This window comes from Oryctolagus cuniculus, chromosome 4 (assembly GCF_051225735.1).
Source record: "Oryctolagus cuniculus isolate XC-2025 breed Fujian yellow rabbit chromosome 4, ASM5122573v1, whole genome shotgun sequence".
NCBI lineage: Eukaryota > Metazoa > Chordata > Mammalia > Lagomorpha > Leporidae > Oryctolagus > Oryctolagus cuniculus.
In genome coordinates this window covers 97721219-97736974 of record NC_142870.1, presented here as the reverse complement: position 1 = coordinate 97736974, position 15756 = coordinate 97721219, and positions in this window count along the sequence as shown.

Here is a 15756-nt window from a genome sequence, read left to right as displayed (position 1 = left end):
ACAAACATATATATTCTCAATTTATATATATATATAGCTTACAAGCATACGTGTATTATTAATATATATTTCCGAAACTGAAACATGGACAGGCCTACATAAAAGCAAATAGCTACCTGCAATTTAAATCATGTACACAAAAACCATAGAATTTATGCTTCAAAATAAAATAGCCTTTAGGAGCAAGTTCAACACAGTAATTATTTGAGAGCATTCTGTTGATAAAGCTATCTATTTTTCATACACTAGTATCTTTAAACATCTTAATAAGTCCAGATTTAAAATGTTCTGAAAGATTGGTTTTGTTTTTATTGAACCCTACTCTCCAAGTAAAAAAAAAATGTTTTCAGGGGTGGGTGTTTGGCTCAGCAGTGAAAACACTGCTTGGGATGCCCATATCCCAGCATCCCAAATCAGAGTATCGTATTGGAGTTCATACTTCTGACCCAGCTTGCTGCGAATGTCACTCTGGAAGGCAGCAGGCTATGGCTCAGCACTTGGTTCCCTACCATCCACATGGGAGACCCGGAATGAGTCCCAGACTCTTGGCTACCACTGGCATATGTGCGCATGTGGGCCCGTGAGCAGTAAAGCAGCAGATGGAAGATCTCTCACTCTCTGCCTTTCAAAGAATGACAGAATTTATAAGTGCTTTGAATACTACAAATGAAATACACACAAAAAACTTTTAAGAAATTTTACAAAAAGTTTGCAGAATACTCTAGGAATGATGAACAGAAAGTTTAGTTAACCTGATGTTAATGTAACCTTTATGAACCTAAAGAAATTAAGAAATAAAAGCAACGATTGCGGCTGGCGCCGCGGCTCACTAGGCTAATCCTCCTCCTTGCGGTGCCGGCACACCGGGTTCTAGTCCCGGTCAGGGCGCCGGATTCTGTCCCGGTTGCCCCTCTTCCAGTCCAGCTCTCTGCTGTGGCCCGGGAGTGCAGTGGAGGATGGCCCGAGTACTTGGGCCCTGCACCTGCATGGGAGACCAGGAGAAGCACCTGGCTCCTGCCTTCGGATCAGTGCGATGTGCCGGCTGCAGTGCGCCGGCCGCGGCGGCCACTGGAGGGTGAACCAATGGCAAAAGGAAGACCTTTCTTTCTCTCTCTCTCTCTCTCTCTCTCTCACTGTCCACTCTACTTGTCAAAAAAAAAAAAAAAAAAAAAAGAAATATAAAAGGATGTCATCACTTGGTTCTCCTTATTTTTTTTAAGATTTATTTATTTATTTATTTATTTAACAGGTATTGTTACAGACTGAGAGAGACAGAGAGAAAGGTCTTCCTTCCATTGGTTCACTCCCCAAATGGCTGCAATGGCCAGAGCTGCGCCGATCGGAAGCCGGGAACCAGGAGCTTCTTCCTGGTCTCCCACGTGGGTGCAGGGGTTCAAGCACTTGGGCCATCTTCTACTGCTTTCCCAAGCCATAGCAGAGAGCTGGATCGGAAGAGGAGCAGCTGGGACTCGAACCGGTGCCCATATTGGATGCCGGCACCACAAGCAAAGGATTAACCCAGTGCACCACAGTGCAGGCCCCTCTTCTTGGTTTTTAAACATTTAGTGTGGGCACTGTGGATGCTGTTATGGAAATCCTTGTTATTACTTTTTTTTTTTTTTTTTTTTTAAGATTTACTTATCTGGGGCTGGGGCTGGTGCTGTGGCGCAATAGGCTAATCCTCCACCTGTGGCACCGGTTCTAGTCCTGGCTGCTTCCCTTCCAATCCAGCTCTCTGCTCTGGCCTGGTAAAGCGGTAAAAGATGGCCCAAGTGCTTGGGCCCCTGCACCCACATAGGAGACAGGGAAGACGCTCCTGGCTCCTGGATTCAGGTTAGCAAAGCTCAGGCTGTTGCAGCCATCTGGGGAGTGAACCAAAGGACAGAAGACCTTTCTCTCTGTCTCTCCCTCTCACTGTCTCTACCTCTCACTAACTCTAACTCTCAAATAAATAAATAAATAAATAACTTTATAAAAAAGATGTATTTATCTGAAAAACAGAGTTACAGAGAGAAAGAGGGAGAGACAGAGAGAAATACTCCATATGCTGGTTCACTCCCCAGATGGCTGCAGTGGCAGAAGCTGGGCCAATCTGAAACCAGGTGTCATGAGCTTCCTCCGGGTCTCCCACATGGGTGCAGTGGCCCAGGCACTTGGGCCATCTTCCACTGCTTTCCAAGGCACATTAGCAGGGAGCTGGATCAGAAAGGGAGCATCCAGGACTTGAACAGGCACCCATATGGGATGATAGTGTCACAGGTGGCAGCTTGACCCACTATGCCACAGCACTAGCTTCTATTTTTTTATTTCTTAAATTATATGCAATTAGTTATATATATATATATATAGCTAATATATATATAACATATATATTCAGTATATATATATATTCAGTATATATCTATGCCTCTCATCTTAAAGGATATGTCTGTTTAGATACTCTGAAAATTTTAAAGTTGCTCATTAGCTTTTAGGTATTTTTGTTTTAAAAATGTAGGGTAGCCTGAGTCAAGGGACTTATATATAGTATATATATATTTTACCAAGCTTGTGTGCTACACACCAAAATGATCACTTAAATTTAAATTTATAACAAGTCAGAGGATCCGCATGTGAAGTATCAAGACTTCTCTGACAACCAAAATTCAATCCTGAGGGATCAACGTTTACCATTACAGGGTGTGGAAATTTCTTTCTTACTATCTTTATGGCTTTTTCCAAGTCATCTAAGCTATTGGTTAGTTTTTGTAGAAAAAAAAAAAAAAAGGAGTACTTTTAGAAATTTGAAAAGAAATTGTGTCAAATTGCTGCACACAATATGTGTGTAAGTACATAAAAGAACCATGCTAGCTAGCATTCAAAAGCTGGAATAAATCAGAGTTCTTCACTTTTCTTATGTCACCTTATGTAGCAAAGACACTGCTCTCCCTCTCTTACCTTTTCTGCCTCGCCTTCCTCCTCCTCCTTTACCTTCCCTCCTTCCTCTTTCCTTACCTCCCTCCTCCTCTCTCTGCCTCCCCTCCCCACCTCTCAACCCTCCCTTCTCCTCCCTCCTTCCCTCAAGACCTTACTCCCTCTCTGCCCCCACTCCTTCCTGAGATTGTTACTAATCTAGATAGTTGAAGAAGCAGCTTTGGCAAAATAGGATTTAAATTGGCAATAATTTTTACTAAAGAACTTCTAAGCATTTCAATAAGACATAAATATGTTCTGTAAGGCCACATTCTAAAAGAAAAAGTGTATATCCATATCTTGAAAAATACAGTGCATACTGAAAAGTTAACTAATAATTATTATTTTTATTATAATTATTATTTTTATAGTGCTTGTTGCCTTTTCTTTTTTTTTTAATTTATTTATTTTAGAGGTAGAGTTACAGACAGAGAAAGAGAGGCAGAGAAAGAGAGGTCTTCCATCTGCTAGTTCACCCCTCAATAGGCCACAACACCTAGAGCTGAGCTGATCAGGAGCCAGGAACCAGTTGCTTCTTCTGGGTCTCCCACGTGGGTGCAGGGGCCCAAGCACTTGGGTCATCTTCTACTGCTTTCCCAGGCCACAGCAGAGATCTGGATCAGAAGAGGAGTAGCCGGGACTAGAACTGGTGCCCACATGGGATGACAGCGCCACAGTCAGAGGCTTAGCCCACTATGCCACAGCACCAGCCCCAGCTAATAATTATTAATCTGTGCTGTATTTTGCTCTATCTCTTTGTATTTTGAATATATCTAATATAGGCATCCTTAACATACAGTGGATAACAATGATTTTATGACTTTATGATAATAAGAAAGTACTCCCAGGAGCTGGTGTTGTGGTGCAGTAGTTAAACAACCACTTTCTATTCAGCTCTCTGCTATGGCCTGGGAAAGCAGTAGAAGATGGCTCCAGTTTTTGGGCCCCTGCACTCACATGGGAGACTTGGAAGAAGCTCCTGGCTCCTGGCTTCGGATGGGAGTAGCTATGGCTGTTGTGGCAAATTGGGGAGTGAACCAGTGGATCAAAGACTTCTTTCTGCATCTCCATCTCTCTCTGTGTAACTCTGCCTTTCAAATAAATAAACCTTTTAAAAATTAATAAAATAAAAGAAAATAAAATAAACCACCACTTGAGAAGCCAGCATCCCACAGCAGAGTGCTGGTTTAAGCTGTTCTTCTTCTGACCCAACTTCCTGCTAATATGCTTGTGAGGACAGTGGAAGATGGCCCAAGTGCTTGGGCCCTTGTCTTCTATATGGGAGACCAGGAAGGAGTTACTGGCTCCTGACTTTGGCCTGGAACAGACCCAATTGTTGGGGCCATCTGAGGAGTGAACCAGTATATGGAAGATCTCTCTCTGACTCTCTCTGTTGCTCTGCCTTTTAAATAAATAAATAAATCTTTTTAAAAAAAGTGCATGCATGCAATCGTGTTTTTTTTTTTTTTTTTTTTTTTTTTTTGACAGGCAGAGTGGACAGTGAGAGAGAGAGACAGAGAGAAAGGTCTTACTTTGCCGTTGGTTCACCCTCCAATGGCCGCCGCGGCCGGCGCGCTGTGGCCGGCGCACCGCGCTGATCTGATGGCAGGAGCCAGGAGCCAGGTGCTTTTTCCTGGTCTCCCATGGGGTGCAGGGCCCAAGCACCTGGGCCATCCTCCACTGCACTCCCTGGCCACAGCAGAGAGCTGGCCTGGAAGAGGGGCAACCGGGACAGAATCCGGCACCCCAACCGGGACTAGAACCCGGTGTGCCAGCTCCGCTAGGTGGAGGATTAGCCTAGTGAGCCGCGGCGCCAGCCGCAATCGTTGTTTTTAATTTTTGTATATTGTCATTTACGATAGATTACATGAGATATTCGATTCTCTTATTATAAAATAGGCTTTGTGTTGGATGATTTTACCAAACCACAGGCAATATTAAATGATCTGAGCATGTTTAAAGTGGTTTAGATGTCCAGTAGGTTAGATGTATTAAATGCATTTTCAACTTACAGTATGTTCAGCTTCCGATGAGTTTATGTGGACCTAGGCCCAGCGTCAAAGAACTTCTGTGTATCTGAGTCATGACAGACACAATTTCTGGCTTTTGGACTTAACTTACTAGTGAAATGTAGACTTGTGCTAAGTATGGTGAGTATTCTTGGGCATCTACTATTCATTGTATAAGCATAATTGACCATCTTCTGAAATAGGTATGAGGCATTCTTCTAGGACTAGATTATTCAAAGATGAATAAGACAGGACCAGCATTGTGGCACAGAAGTTATTGAACTGCTTTGATGCCAGCATCCTCTATGGGAGTGCTGATTCAGTTCCAGAGCGGGCTTCTCTGCTTCCAATCCAGCTTCCTACTGCTGTGCAACCTGGGAAGCAGCAGATGATGGCCCACATATTGGGAATCCTGCCCCCCTCCTGGGAGATCTGGATGGAGGCTGCTCTCCTGGCATCAACCTGGGCCTGTTATGGACATTTGAGGAGTAAACTAGCAAATGGAAGAGTCCTCTCTGTCTCTCTCTGTCATTCTACCTTTCAAATAAATACCTTCTTTAAAAAAAAAAAAAGGATTTTGTGCAAGGTTTTGAGAGGAGGGTGAGATTGACTGGAATTAAAGAATACAAAAAAGGCTCAAGAGAAGGTCTCAGCACTCTAAGAAAGAGAAGTTGTCATGTATACACGTGTCTCTTCAGAACAAAGTAAAAGCGTGAACAAGCAGCTATGAGACTGTGGAGAGACCATCAGAGAAAGTAGTACTTAAAGAATGGGCAGGGGGACCAGCCCTGTGTTGGAGTAGGTTAAATCTCTGCCCACAGTGCTGGCATCCCATATGGATACTGGTTTGTGTCCCAGCTGCTCCTCTTCTGATCCAGCTCTCTGCTATGGCCTGGGAAAGCAGTGGAAGATGGCCCAAGTCCTTGGGCCACTGCACCTATGTGGAAGACCCAGAAGAAGCTCCTGGCTCCTGGCTTCAGATCAGTCCAGCTCCAGTCGTTACAGCCATTTGAGGAGCGAACCAGTGGATGGAAGATCTCTGTCTCTCTCCCTCTCTGTAGCTCTACTTCTCAAATAAACAAACACCTTAAAAAAAAAAAAAAAAAAAAAAAGAATGGGCAGGACTGTGATAGACTGTGATAGACAGCTATGGTCATGTTCCAAGTGGAGGGGAAAGGAGATGAAATCACTCAGTGCTCCCCCGGGAAATAGAGGTTCCACACTGAAGGTGAGTGTTATCTACTCCATAGATCACTCTGCAGTGAGAAATACTATCATGTCAGGTACCATGGAAACATTTTTACTAAAAATAAAAATCACTTAAAGAGATCTAAAAAGTCAGTGAAGAAGGGTTAGTGGTTGACCCAGGATGTCCAACTGCCACATCAGAGTACCTGAGTTTGATTCTCAGCCCTGGATCCTAACTCCAGCTTCTTGCTAATGTATAACTTGGGTTGCTGACACTCTCATGGGAGATCCAAATTGAGAGCCTGGTTCCTGGTTTCTCCGTAATCTAATCCCAGTCCTCACAGGAGCGTATTTTCTCTCTCTCTCTCTCTCTCTCTCTCTGACTCTCAAATAAACACATTAATTTTTAAAGATTTATTTATTTATTTGAATGGTAGAGTTACAGAGAAGCAGAGGCAGAGAGGGTGAGAGAGAAAGAAAGAGATTTTCCATCTGCTGGTTCACTCCCCAAATGGCTACAACAAGTGGAGCTGGGCCAATCCGAAGCCAGGAGCCAGGAGTCAGGAGCTTCTTCTGGGTCTCCCTCATGGGTGCAGGAGCCCAAGGACTTGGGCCATCTTCTACTGCCTTCCCAGGCCATAGCAGAGAGCTGGATCAGAAGTGGAGCAGCCAGGTCTCGAACTGGCATCCATTTGGGATGCCAGCACTGCAGGCTGGGGCTTTAACCTGCTGCGCCATAGAACCAGTCCCAGAAAAACTATTTTTAATTCTATTATTCCTGTATAGATGCCTATGAAAGTGAATGACAAGTTTAGAAATACATTTGATTGTGTTTAAAAGCGTACAGAAATGGGGCTGACATGGTGCAGAAAGTGAAGTCACTGCTTGAACATCAGTTTCCCATGTAAGAGTTCTGTTTCAAGTCCCTGCTATTATAATTCCAGTCCAGCTTCCAGCTAACGTGCCTGGGAAGGCAGCAGAAGATGGTGCAAGTACGTGGGCCCCTCACCTAAGTGGGAGACCTGGGTGGAATTCCAGGCTCTTGGCTTCAGCCTGGCCGTTGTGACCATTTGGCAAGTGACCCAGCAGATGAAAGATGCTTTCTGTCTCTGTCTGTCCCTTCCTCTGTCACTCTACCTTTCAAAACATCTTTTAAAAAGGTAAAAGCCCGCAGAAATATCATACAATCAAGAAATAGTGGCTATCAATCTCTGACTCTTTGATAAAATTTGGGCACTACAAGTTAAAAAGTAGGATGTAAAGACACACATAATATGTTCCAGCAATATAAGAATCTTCCTGTAATAATCAGGATGGCAAACTCATACAAATGTTTTCAAAGCTGTAGAAGCCAGGAGAAGGATATTTGTTATAAATGTCAGTCTGCCTACTATGGAATCTTATATCAAGTGGAAACTAAGCTGATTGCAAAATCCAAGTCAAATGATATTTTTACAGGGGAAATAGTTAGAAGTTTATTGGATACCAAGTTAGAATGAAATGTGAGGCAAAAAAAAAAAAAAAAAAAATGTGAATGAACCCAAGGTTGGGGGTTAAAAAAGAAACACTCCTTACCTGAGGCTGGTTAATCAAGCTGGAAAAAGTACTAGCTAACTGTCCAAAACCATGCATTTAGTTTCAACTCAACTTTGCCCTGCGACTCAAACTACAGCTCTGCCCCATCAGAAGTCTTTCAGTCACAGGCTGCTTTCAGTCAGTAAATAAAACTGAGTGCTCACAGGGGGCAAGGCTTATGTAGGGTCACCTGAAAGAAAAGGGTGTTAGAATTACAAGGGAAAGGGGCCACGCTTCCAGCCCTCGAAGATATGAACAATATACCTATTTAAGGCTCCACCTAAAGTAAATTATTGACCATCTTCAGTACCCACTTAGGGATCACTTGTTTGTAAAGTTTTTCCTTTGTAATCTCTACAGCTGTATATTAGATACCCTCAGTGCTGTAAGTCCAAAACTCATGGATGGCCCTTGAAGCAACAATAGAAGCAAAAGTGAAAGTGAATATAGCTATAAAAACTGAAATCGTCTCCATCACATCCCAGAAACATGTATTCTACCAGATCGGAGAAAGATGGCTGGCTGGCTGGCTGGCTGGCTCACTTGAAAGAGAGATGACAGATAGGTAGAAGATAGACTGGATAGATTCACAGATAGATGGTAAAAGGTAGATAATTGATAGATCAATAAAGATGATAAATAATAGTTAAAGACATAGACTCTGGGTCCAGACAATCAAGTTTTGAGTTTCAACTCCTATACTACTTCCTTACACACAACCACACTTTTCTCATCTGTAAAAGTATGGTTGACTGCAGTACTATCTCATTAGATTATTGTAAGGATTAAGTGAATTTTGTGAGTGAATTATTAAAGCAGTGGTTGGTAAATAGTACAAATTATACAAGAGTGAGCTACTCTTGTTATTCTGAATACACATACATATGTGTTTTAAAAATATATATACATATATGGGAGGAGGTTTTTTAGACAAAGTAGATTTTAGTCTATGTTTCTTCTCACGTTGGTTGTGTTAGAGGGTACATTCCTATAATATAGATGTGTCTCATTTACTTTTTATAACTGTTGGGTAACAGCCCACAGTCAGGTCAGATCAGAATTTGCCTAATCGTTGTCCTGCTGATAGTCGCTTTGGTTTTTTCCACATGTTTCTGCTCCAAAGCAGCTGCTGATAATTTCTTATCCTTGAATAAAAAATAAGGGCTGCAGAAGGAGCAGGGATAGAATGCAACCGCATTTCCCAAATGCTCCAAATGAGCGTCGGAGTTTAATAAGTTGTCTGCGGTCGTACAGCCGGTGAGTGACTGAGTTGAGGAAGCTAGTTTAACCCACACAGTTCCACAGATGTTCCCATCTGATACAGAAGAGCTTTACAAATACTCCCTATGTCACAGGAGACGTTCTTCTGTTCTCTGAAATAAGCGCAAGGCAACTGTTAATGTGCTGCTTAAGAGAGCATGAGTTGATATGAATATGTGTGTGTGTGTATACATACACTAAAAGATGGAATAAAATAGTACTCCTAAAACCATCCCAAGTGTTAAAGATAATGTCAACATTAACTCATCAATCTTAAATGCTTAAATTATTTGAAACCAGGCTACAAAAATGGTGATGTGGGAGAGAGGTAGAGAGGCTGCTGACTTGCTGTTGGACTGTTTTGGGGAAAATGTCATTTGAAAGCCTGCCACCTGGGACAGGTGATACACATGATAGACCCTGATTAACTCTGATCAGGTCAGAGTTATTATTAAGACTGATACCTGTTCTCTATGGCCTCAAGGACTATTGAATAAAACTGAGATCATCACCTCCATTAACTACAAATGCACGTAGAAATCAGATATATTGACTTTAAGTTCTTTTTTTTTTAAGATTTATTTATTTATTTGAAAGGCAGAGTAATACAGAGAGAAAAAGGAGAGGCAGAAAGAGAGGTCTTCTACCCACTGGTTCACTCCCCAATTGGCTGCAACAGCTGGAGCTGTGGGGATCTGAAGCCAGGAGCCAGGGGTTTCCTCCAGGTTTCCCACACGGGTGCAGGGGCCCCAGGACTTGGGCCATCTTCTACTACTATCTCAGGCCATAACAGAGAGCTGGATTGGAAGTGGAGCAGCTGGGACTTGAACCGGTGCCCATATCGGATGACAGCATTGCAGGCAGTGGCTTTACCCACTATGCCACAGCACTGGCCCAGACTTAAAGTTCTTGTGCCCTTAGAATATGCATGTATTGTCCATTTATGATATGATGAAGCGTCCATCATCAACCAGATGTAGTCCTCTCTGGACAATGGCTGCTGGATAGTAACTTCAAAATACAGGGCTCACTGTGGAAATGCTCTTTCTGTAATCCATGTTTCTAACTCCAGCAGCATTTGGAGTATGAACTGAGGAAACTTTTTTAAAAAGAGATTCCTTATACACTTTTTTTTTTATTAATAGTCTTGCTACAGTCTCATCTTTGGGAAAGCATTATAAAAAGATGAGGAAGTTGACCTTGGTAGTTTTATTCTTAATAGATCATTCAATGACTTTAAGGCTGAGACAAATGATTCCGCCAAGTTGGGATTTTCTCTTAGATAAACAGGATTGGTGTGTTTGCTTCATTGGTACATCAGTGAATTTATTTTGTAGATGTTTATCTGAAAGTTCGAAAAAGCCTAGAGCATGCAAATTAGAACACTTTATTATGCTGAGAAAAATGCTCAAATGTAGAAATGTGATGAATATATTACAACCTTAAAGCAGAGGACAGAAAAAAGTGAAGCCACATGGCTTTTTCAGAAGATGTCTCTTGGCTATCACGAAGTCATTTTATTGCAGGCTGTTGTTTCTGAGTTATGATAACATGTAAGTAGCTTACAAAAATGCTTATCAGAATCGACTAGACACAATGCAGCAATTTAACTCCCAATGACAGCCACCTCTAACCATGAATGACATATAATAAATTATGTTTGAACTGGATTTTCAGCTGCAGATCCTTATTCTGCCACCCAGACGGCCTTATAAAGTTGCACTTGTGGCCTTAATCCCGCTTGGATGTGTGCCCTACCGCCTCTACTTTCCATCATTCTGCTGCTTTCGTCTTCTTGAATAAGTGAACAATCTTTGTTTCTGCACCTTATTAGGCCAAAGACCATGACAGCTAGTGATGGCATCAGCAAACCCTGCGGGCAGCATTCTCGGCAGACCCAGCCAACCTCCAACAAACCCCTTTTTATACTCCTGTTTCTAGGAAGAATTATGAGGGTGCTGCCCTGCTGTTGATCAGTGCAGTCCGTGGTAGGCCTAGAGATAAGTCCTGTAAGTGTGGTTACTGTAAAACAGCGGCCCCCATTCATTAGTTGCCTGTGTGTAATAAACCACCGAAAGGGAGGGGGGCGGGGAGGCAGCTGCAGTGTGCGAGGACAAACAACGCATCTCATTCTTGGGAGCCAAAACTTTGTCATTTGCTATTGGGCAGCCTGCTCTCTCTGACATTCTTTCTGATAACAGAGTAGTGCCCGGGCTATATTTACAGTCTGCCTACTAACCGGAGAGAGTCTGTTTTGTGACTATGTATATATTCACATGGTGTAACAGAAATGTTATTAAGGAAGAGAAGGAAAATACTACGAAATAAGTGACACTGGAAGCAAAGTTCCTGGGTTAAAGGGACATTTTCCTCTACTAACTGACAACCTTAAAAAATTATGTTAACCATTGTTTCATGGCACTGGTTTTATGAGCAGGACATTTCGAAGGATACTAAACGAGATGCGCACAGTGGGAATGTTTCTTGGGAATGAATTCCGTCTCTTTGGGAATACAGTTTCCAGAGATAAAAATGCTCATCAGATGGAAAGGTGCTCTGGGGATGCTTGCCTTTCAAAAAATATTTTTTTAGGTCTATAAAAGTACAAACTCAATTTTATTTTTGCCTATTTCGTCTCTAGGAAACACCTAGACTTTGCCACAGTCCTGCAAATTACTCATCTGCCTACACCACCTGTGGGGAGCAAGTTAATTATGAAAACAAGACAATATACCCGTTGGGAAGAGAAAGACAAAAACTTCTCAGTGGGCCCTTTTAATTCGGGGTGGGCTAACCTAATAAAATGGAAACACACTTGGATTTGCTCAGGCTGCTTCTTGAGGAGCTGAAAATGCCGCAATTTCTGCAGCAAACTCTCCCCTTTTACGTCCAAAGCAGGTGCATGGCATTGTGATATCAACACTGTATTTGTTCCTCATCAGCCTCCTGCTGCTCTTCCAGATGGGAATGGAATACTGTACATTCTAGGCATTTTTTTCTTTACCACTCAGAACAGGGTCAGGAGAGTGGCTAGGGCAGAGTGGAAGGCATGCCAGTTGTTTTGGAATTCTTGCAGGTGTTTAAAAAGCAAAGGATTCTTTCAGAGCCACATCTGCATTTGTCATATGCCATTTGTGCTGCAGCCTGTGGTGTTTTTGTTTGTTGGTTTGACAGATTGACATGTAATGGCCAGCACAGTGGAAGGGCTGCTCCCAACAAAGTCATTCTGATAGCTGAAGTTCTCTAGAAATCAACTGGCCTGAATTACCCACGACTTCTCAGTGCCCTTCAAAGGAAAATGTCTTGTTCTAATGCTCTGCGTTTTTTTTATTGCTTTCATGCTTTTTTTTTTTTTACATTGCATTAAGCTCCAAGTTAAGAAATAAGGACTTTGATAATATAATACTATCTAAAAAGGTTTTAAAAATCAGCTAGTCCTTAAAATGTATGTAGAAGTGGTTAAGGAGATTTGTGGCATTTAAATAAATATTGGCACACAATACAATTTTTTTAAATTAAGAAAACACTTCTGCATCAGTTATGAATAAAGGAACTTAACAGAGACCAAACAAGCAACTTCTAAATGGAAACATTTTTAACATTTAAAAAACTAAACTAATATTGTTTCATTTTAGAAAATTTTCTTTTTCTTATCAGGTAACAATATCCATGAATTTATATATAAGCTTGGATATTAGCAACCATGCTGCCACAAGCTAGTATGTGTGAAAGCAAATATCTCTTGTTGATAAAGCTGCATCAGAAATTCTCATTAATATTCTTCATACATTGGTAATGTCTTATGGAATTAAGAGTTCATAGCTCATGCTTTAAATATTTACTTTATCATCGAGGTAAGTTTCTGAATTTTATTATGCTGTAATTTCTCCACTCTTAATATTGAAGTGATAAGACCTTCATCCTATTATCATACCTGGAGGAAATAAAGTAACAAAGGCAGGCCAAATATGAAGCAAAGACAAAATCACAGACATGTCCATGCTATCACTTTCCCTTTACTCCATTGACATTTCCTGGGCACGCATCTGGCCTTACGTTCAAAACAGCCCCACACTGGAAAGGCTTTTCCTTTTGATGAAGCATCTCAATTTGGGTGTCGTACTTGTCAGCTCCACAGCCCTGTGAAATCAAGTTTCAGTGGAGTCCTGCATTTAAGAGAGGGGAAAGGCAAAACAAAAACAAAAACAATACCCAATTTAGGTCTGGTAGTAGGCAGATCCAGAACTGGTCAAGTGAACCCATTAACAACACATTGCTATGAATTGAGTAAGAGATTATAAAAAACCAAGTCACTTTTTTTTTTTTTTTTTTTTAAACTGAAGGCAGAAGGAGAAAGAGACAGAGATCTCCCATCAGCTTGTTCACTCTCAAAATGCCCACAACAGCCAGGTCAGAGCCACAAGTGGAAACTCAATCTGGGATTCCCAGGCAGATGGCAGGGAGCCAAGTACTTGAGCCATCACCTGCTGCCTCCCAGGGTGCACATTAGCAGGGAGAGGAGTCCTGGACCAAACCCAGGCACTCCAACAGGGGAAGCAGGCACCCCAAACGGCATCTTAGCTGCAAACGCCTGTCCCTAAAAGTCACTTTTTAAAATTGTAAAATGGAGAAACGGCATTTGTTTCTCCCTTTTGAATGGATGAGTTAGACTCTGGATATGTGATGAATTTTAATAAGACTGATTTCATTTATGATTTTTTTCTAACTTTCTGAAATAAGGATTTATTTCCTGTTACCACAGTAAGGACTTGGGTTAAAGGAAGTAGGAATTCATAACATTTTGGTCTTTGAATTAGGTTGCCAGATTTGAGGGGAAAAAAAGTAACACTTTAAGTTTGAATTTCAAATAAACAATGAATAAATTTTTAGTATAATAATACATGGGACATACTTACATTGAAAGGTGTTTATTGTTCACCTGAAATTCAAATTTTACTGGGCATCCTGTTTTTTGAATCTGGCAATTTTATTTGCAGCATAATTTGAGTAACAACAAGCTCATGATCCTAGAATGTGAAATCTTTAAATTTTTTTTTAAGTTAGTTTTTATTTCCCTGGGAGCTCATAAAAGTCTTCATACGGGTTTCTGTTCCTGTTTAGAGTAATGGGATTAATGATAACAGCTAATGTGTTTGAATATCTCCCTAATAAGGTAATTTTCTGACCACCTTGTTTAATCCTCACAGCAACCTGAGGACACAGATGATGTTAAACCCTCCCCCCATTTTACAGATGAGAAAACTGAGACTCAGAGCCATGAAGCAATTCTCATTGAGACAGACACCCAGTAAGTGGAAGCAGTGGGACTAGAAACCAGCCCTGTCAGATTCCACAGCTGGCTCATTCTCCTCAGACCTAGCAGCCATGGAAACGGAAAGTCCATTCCACTCACTCAGGTTTGCCGTGAGCTTAGGGGATCTCACTGCTGGTCACCTTTTGGCTGGTCAATGTCTCAGATCTCTCCATCTCCTCCTAGGCAAGGCCTCATGTTATTTACAGTATTATATTAAAAAAAAAAAAAAGTCGCACTAGGAGGACAGTCAGAAGTTCGTCTTCTGACCGAATGGAATATATTCTTTACTGTTTCACAATGGCAGCGCAGTGGCCCCGGCCTCTGTCTGTATCTGCCCGTTGTGCATTCCACGTTGTCGGGCTGCTCAAAGTTTTCCTTGCTCTGGAAAGGCGTCGGAAACCTTGGACGCTGGTGTTTTCCCTTGCCAGAATGCAAACTAGAAACCGGGAGGGCCTCGCGGCCTCAGCCTGCCTGGCCTTAGATAGGTCAGGAGCGAGGCTGTGAATTTTAGACTCTTCTGCCCCCTGGACATGCTCCCTCCCCTGGTTTACCTTTGCCTGCAGAGCTCTGGCCAAGTAAATGCCGCTGTGCTAGGACGTCCCTCCCCCGACTCCCTTTTATCCTGCTTTGATATTCCTTGGAAGGTGATTACATAGCCTCAATTATTTCTTTGAATGCCCAGGTTTCATGGTCATTAAAATAATCACAGACTCATCAGTTCTCCCCATGCTTAGTTGAGACCCCTACAAGCCGGGGCGGGGGCGGGGGTGGGGGTGGGGGTGGGGGCTTCGTCCCTCCTCCCTGCACCAAGAGTTCTGCCCGTCTTGCCTGCACTCTCCAATCCCTTGCTTTCCCTCCGCGGTCAACCCCCGCGCGTAGAATACACTAATTTTTTTTTTTTTTTAAAGAGTTCTTTCGGTCGTGAATCCTCTCATTTATTCAGAGGTTCCCCAAGTCGCGGGGCAGCGTGGCTCTGTACACGCCGCTGTTCAAAGGCAGCCCGGAGCAGGTCTGGAGTTTGCTGGAGGAAAAAGAAAAAAAAAAAAAAAAAAAGCCAGCTGCTGGCCGTGCCGCAAGATGCAGGGCAGCCCTGAAATGGTTAATAGGATGAGTAAAGGCTATTTTTAAGTCTGGCTCCCCTCTCTGATACACTCTTGAAAATTCACCCTGTACTGCAGAAATCCTAAATTGCAGTGCCCTGCACCCCACTGAAACTCTTCAGTCTGCTGTCAGTAAGCCTCAGCATGGGCAAGATTGGGGGTGCACAGCTGGAGGAGGGGCTCAAGCCCTGGGCCTTTGTAATGGAGGGGCTCAGGCCTGAGATCCCGCCGAGAGGGAACACAGAAGCCCTCGAGGCACAGAGAAATAGACGCAGACAAAAGCCCCGTTACATGGTTGCAAATCACCCCACTGCTGTTATTTTATTTACTGTGGTCTGCAGGAGGATTGTTTTCTCTT